The sequence below is a fragment of the Orcinus orca genome, chromosome 2 (assembly GCF_937001465.1).
Source record: "Orcinus orca chromosome 2, mOrcOrc1.1, whole genome shotgun sequence".
Classification (NCBI taxonomy): domain Eukaryota; kingdom Metazoa; phylum Chordata; class Mammalia; order Artiodactyla; family Delphinidae; genus Orcinus; species Orcinus orca.
In genome coordinates, this window is record NC_064560.1 from 92,117,457 (window position 1) to 92,123,474 (window position 6,018).

The following is a 6,018-nucleotide window of genomic DNA, read 5'->3' on the forward strand; positions in this document are numbered from 1 at the left end:
CTGCTGGCATGAATTCTCATACCTCAGGACTGCTGTGTATTCTCTGGCAAAGTCCTGCCCTCTCTGGGCTTCAGATTCCCATGTGTCAAATGCGGGACTGTGGCAGAACTATCTCCAAAGACTGAAACCCTCCCTCAGGTATGACTGACCTCCTGTTCTTTCCCAAGGAAGGACAAGTTGATCCAGGGATACAGGGAGAGGGAGTCAAGGAAGAGGGTGATGACATAAAATATGAACTTTGCCAGTGTTACACCTTTGCTCTGACCTGGGCTTGCTAGACGTTTCCTCTCTGAACTCCACTGAATGCCTGGCTGGGCTTTGGATAATCTGGGCAGGTGAGTGGGGGAGCTGTGTTCTGCTTCTCTCTCTGTAAACAGGGCTCTGAATCCCGGAGGGTGACCAACACCAGACCACAGCTACGAACTGTCTCCGAGAGTTTGCCCAAGGTGCTCACAATTCTACTACGTCTCCCCATCACCACCAAGACCAGGAAAAGTTTAGCCCAAACTTTTCACTCCAAGTCAGAGACCTAATTTTCAGATGAAGAAAACCGAGGTCTTCCTAGAGATCCCACAGACCATCCATTCAAGCACATACATACGCCCAAGTCTGGGCTTGCCGCGTGTCAGTGTTACCTCACTGACATCGCACACAAGCCTGTAAGAAACATGCCATTATTCTCCCCACTTGATGGATGGAAGAACTATTACCACTCAGTGAGGTTAAGTGACTTATGTAAGGTCACAAAGCTGGGAGTAGCAGGGCCAGGATTTAAAACCAGGTCTGACTGCACATCTGCTCTCCATGCTTCCTTCCCGTGGACTGAGGTAGAAAGGGGAGTATTTTGTGCTTCAGAAGCCCAGGAACCTGAGAGATGGGTTCTGCCAACAAGGTAGAATCTACCCAACAAGGGGTGGGTAGGGGAGCCAGGGCCTTTGCACCTGCTGTTTGCTTTATCCAAAAGGCCTTCCCCTAGATAACGGCCTTGCTCACTCCCACCCTTCACTCAGATCTCAGCTCAAGGGCACTTGACCAAGAAGACCTTCCTTCTAGGACCACTGAGTCTAAATTGAACAACTCCTCCCACTCTCCTTAGCCCATTAGAGTAACACCTATCACCATCTGAAGCACTATCTTATCTGATGTGCATATTCATTTATTGTTTGCTTGTTGTTTGTCTCCTCTGAGAATGTAAGATTTTATCTGTCTTATTCATCACTGTAACACAAAGCCTAACACAGCACCGAGTAGGGGTTCAATCGGTATTTGTTGAGGGAGAGCATGAGAGACGGAGTGCCTTTTCCCCTAATAACTGAAAGAAAATGGAGCATCTCTTATCTGCTAGGCATAGAGGACAGTGAACCCGCGCACATCTCAGTCATCCCCAGATGTTAACCCATTTCACAGGTGGGGGAACTGAGGCTCCCTCCAGCATCAAGGGCCCACGGACGGAAAGAGGGCACATGGCAGATGAAGCAGCCCGTTGGGGTGGGGATGCGCGACCCCACGAGTCTGGCTCCGAGCCCAATGCTCCTTGTAAGAGTGGGGGCGGCGCCCAGAAGGGGGAAGGGGTGCTGAAGGCCCCCCAGCCCTCGCAGAGCACTCTGGGCTGTGCTGTGCGCCGCAGGGCCCTGGCCTCGCGCCGGGGCCGCACCCTGGGCCGAGCCGCTCAAATTCCTCCCCTCCCACCCCCGCGCTGGCGCCTCCCGCCGCCCCCTGCCACCCCAGCTGCCCGAGCGCGGCCCCGGCGAGCCCCCGCTCCTTCCCCTTCCGCGGGCCTGCCAGGCGTCGGGTAGTGAGGACGGGCCAACCCAGCCCGGGCGCTCGTGACCCCCGGGGTCCCCCGGCCCGCCCGCTCCTAGCCCCCAGACTCGGGGCGCCCGCAGGCCCCGCGGGTCAGCGGGAACCGGCAATTTCCCGGCCGCCCGCCCGGCCGCCCGCTCTGTACTTAGGCTGATGACGGGTTCCCGCGGCCCTGGTGGCGGGGCGGGCGGTGGGTTCAGGGCGGGCGAAGCCGGCCCAGCCGGTCCCGTGCTCGGCTCTCAGGCGGCCGCCGGGCCTGTGTCATCCACCAGGAATTTCTGTTTTCCCCTCCGCGGGGCTGGAAGAAAAAACAATAATTAGGTCACTGGGCAGGCGGCAGAGAGGGTGTGGGACAGGCCAGTGGCGCCCTGTTGGGCAGGGAAGGGGTCTGGGAGGATGATGGGGAAGGAGAGGCCCCCGCAGGGCTCCCTTCCCCCTTCCTGCCCTCCCCAGGATGCTGGCTGATGGAGGCAAAGGCATCCCGGACTACTGCCACCCGTTTCCTCATGGGCCCATTCATTCCGTGAGCATTTATCGGGGCATCGCCTGTGCGCCAAATTCTGTGCTAGGCGCTGGGGACCGAGCACTGAACAAAAGAGAAGGAAAGACTTCTTAGAAAAGACCCACAGGCAGCCACGCAAAAATATACAGTCATCGCTCCCGTGTGAGGGCTGGGGGATTGGTTCCAGGACCCCCATTGATACCGAAATCCAGGGGTGCTCAAGTCCCTTATATAAGATGGGGTAGTAGTTCCAAAATAACAAAACGTACGTCCTCCAGTGTACTTTAAATCATCTCTAGACTACTTATAATACCTAATACAACGCCATGTAAACAGTTGTAAATACAATGTAAATGCTATGTAAATAGTTGCCGGGCCAACAGCAAATTCAAGTTTTGCTTTTTAGAGCTTTCTGGCTTTTTTTTTTCCCGAATATTTTCCATCCAGGGTTGATTGAATTGCAGAGGCAGACACCATGGATGAGGGAGGGCTGACTGTATAGCGGGAGGCCTGCTGCACAGGACAAAGGAGCTTCAGGGGATGGAAGTTAGGAAAAGCTTCCCTGAGGAAGTGGCACCTGCACAGAGGCCTGAAAGAGGAATGAGGATTGGCCAGGCCAAGTGGAGGGGGAGGCAGGGAGGCTGGGGGGTTGGTGGCAAAAGGAACAGCATGTGCAAAGGCTTGGACGTAAGAGGCAGTGCATGTTACGAGGACTGGGAGTACAGGAGAGAAGAATCAATGAACGCTTCATTCTGAATGTGATGCTGATGAAAGACACATACTTTTGGTCTCATGAGGCCCCTAAACACAAGCCAGCTACTTTATCTGGGGCTCAACTGAAGACATAGCCCCCTGTTTCTACACTGGAGGAAACCTGTTTTGGACTTGCCTCACTGAGAGGTACTAGGTCTGGATACTGTCCCTATGTGCAGTTTAAGGGATTTTCAAGGGTCATTTGGACTTGGTACGTTTCTCACTTTTTTTTTTTTTCTTTCCATTTCTCACCCTTTACTCTGACCTTAGGAAAAGACGGGATGCCAGAGCAACTCTATCTGGCTGTAGAGTTCACAGTATGAGTGATAAGACGAGGGAGGTGGTCAGGATTGAAGCATAAAAGGTCTTAGGGCCATGGTAGGGAGGTTAGATGTTATCTTAAGGGAAGTCGGGGTTTAAAGCAGGGTGGGAGGGGACAGGATCCGATTTCTGAAAACTTATAGCTCATAATATCCACCATTTATTTAGCTCCTATTAGGTGTACAGGGCCTAGTATTTTATGCACATCATCTCACTAAGCTTGATGCGAATCTTATGAGAATGGTTTTTTAGCCCCATTTTGTAGAAGAGGCCAGGGAGGTCACTTGCCCTGGGTTGCCTGCTACTAAGGGGCAGAACCAGAACTGAAATGCGTTAGGCCCTGTGCTGAGAGCTGTAGGAAGAAAGATGGGGGCTCTAGCCCTACTCTCAAGGAGCTCGTGGTCTGCTGGGGGGACACGTGCATGTGATGTATTAGAGCCATGGCAGAGTGGAGTTCACTTCTCTCTCCTACGACGACCTAGGGGTAGATTGTCTAGGACGGGAAGGGAGATCCTCCTCCGCGAGCTTGTCCAGGCATCCAGGCCCCTTCTACCTTATTGCTCTGCCATCTTGATGTGTCCAAGTTGGCTGCCCCACCATCCCCATTCTGGGCAGAGGGAAGCAGAGGGAGGGAGCATGTCCTTTCTCCTTAGGGAACATCACTGCTACATCTTCATCTGTATCCGTATTTGAATCCACATCCACATATGAATCTATATCTATATCAATAGATCTACCAATTACCTAGTATCCAAAGCAACAACTTTAAGAAGGTTTAGTGCCCAAAAGGTAAAATCCAAGGATGGATAAAGCCAGCCCCTAAGTGACAAAACACGGAAAACATTACAGCAGAGAGAGAATTATTTCACTTCCTATTGATGTCCTATTGGTAGTTTCCTTAACAAAACTATTCCTGCCTATAATACTTGATCATCTGAACAACATAAAATATTTTTGGCATGGTTTTGATAAAAAGAAATTAATTTTTCCCCAAAATGTAACCTTATAAAATTGTGGAATGTCACATGTATCTGTGGGTTTGATGGGTCAGAAACAGTTGCAAAGATGAACAAGACAGGGCACTGCCCTCTGTGGTTCTTTCAACCACACCCGACTCCCTCAGAGGAAATGGTGCCTAGACAGGCATTCGGGACGTGGCAAATTGCCCTTGGTCTGTGCTTTGGGGGCCCATCAGGAGAGTGATGTGGGAGACGGAGAGTCTGCAGCGCTGGTTCTCAAAGTGTGGTCCTCCGCCAGCCACATCAGCACCACCTGAAACTTGTCAGAAACGCAAATTCTCAGGCCCCACCCAGGCCTGCAGAATCAGAAACCCCAAGGATGGGGCCCAGCTCTTGGTTTTCACAAGCCCTCCAGATGATTCTGATGCAAACTAAAGTGTGAGAACCACTGGTCTAGGGCCCTGCACACTGGGCTGAGAGTTGGAAAACCTTGGTTCCAATCCTGGACCTGGCAGTCCCAGGCTCTGTGACCTTGGGCAAGTCAGTTTCTGTGGGTCAGGAGTCTGGGCAGAGCCTAGCTGGCCCTCTGCCTCGTGGTCTCTCACAGGCTGCAGTCGAGCCGTCAGCCAGGCCTGCAGTCATCCAAGCTCGCTCACGTGCTTATTGGCAGGATTTGGGGCCTCGTGGGTTGCTGGACTGCAGACCTCGGTTCCTTGCTGGCCTCGCTGATCCCGCTGGCTGTTGGCCGGAGCCCTGCTGCATGGGCCTCTCTGTTGGGCAGCTCACAGCTTGGCAGCTGGCTTCCCTCAGAGAGAGCAAAAGCATGCCCCAGATGAAAGGCGTGGTCCTTCTGTAACCCAATATCAGAAGTGACATTCCATCACTTTGCTGTCCTCCGTTTGTCAGGAGCGGTCACTGGGTCTAGCCCACGTTGAAGGAGAGGGGATTATACTGATCCAGGAGGCAGGGGTCATCTTAGAAGCCCCTACCACATCTGCAAAGGCTTGTTCCAAGCGAGCCCTAAGATGGAGGGAATTCCAAATAGAGGAGATCCTGGGAGAGGCCAGAGAAATGTAGGGGAGGGCTCCCAAGACAGGGTCCCCAGTGCCTGCCCACCCTGATTTTTATCTTACTGCAGGGCCTGTCTGATGGTGGGGGGTATTTGCAGCCGGCAGGAGCTGCATTCCAGGGCTGGGTACTTAACATTCCAGAGGAGCTCTCAGCTAATTATTGCCTTGCCCGTCCTAGGCCTGGACCACCCGGCTCCCCTGAGCTCCCATGGCTTGGCCGGAGTACTCTGGTGGCTTTGTTCTTGGGTCCCATTGCGAGGCCCAGAGATGGGCCAGACTAAACCAGGGTCACACAGCAATGAGTTGGCAGCCCCAGCGGGGCTGGAGCTCAGGCCCTTTTACCCACAGCTTGTGGGCCAGATGCAGCAGGAGTCCTGGGGCTGAGCTTCCTGGGGGTGAGGGGGATTAAAGCGGACCCCAGGCAAATGACTGCTCTGGGCCTCCATTCCTCAGCTATAAACAGGGGAATTTTCCCTGATCCTATAATATGTGGCAAAGACTCTGTCCTTGACCAAACTTCAGACAGGCTCCTCTGAGCCCTCTTTTCAACTAGGCCTTGTCCTTGGGCCTTGTCTTTGGCCTACCTCGCCCAAGTTTAGCAAGAATCCTG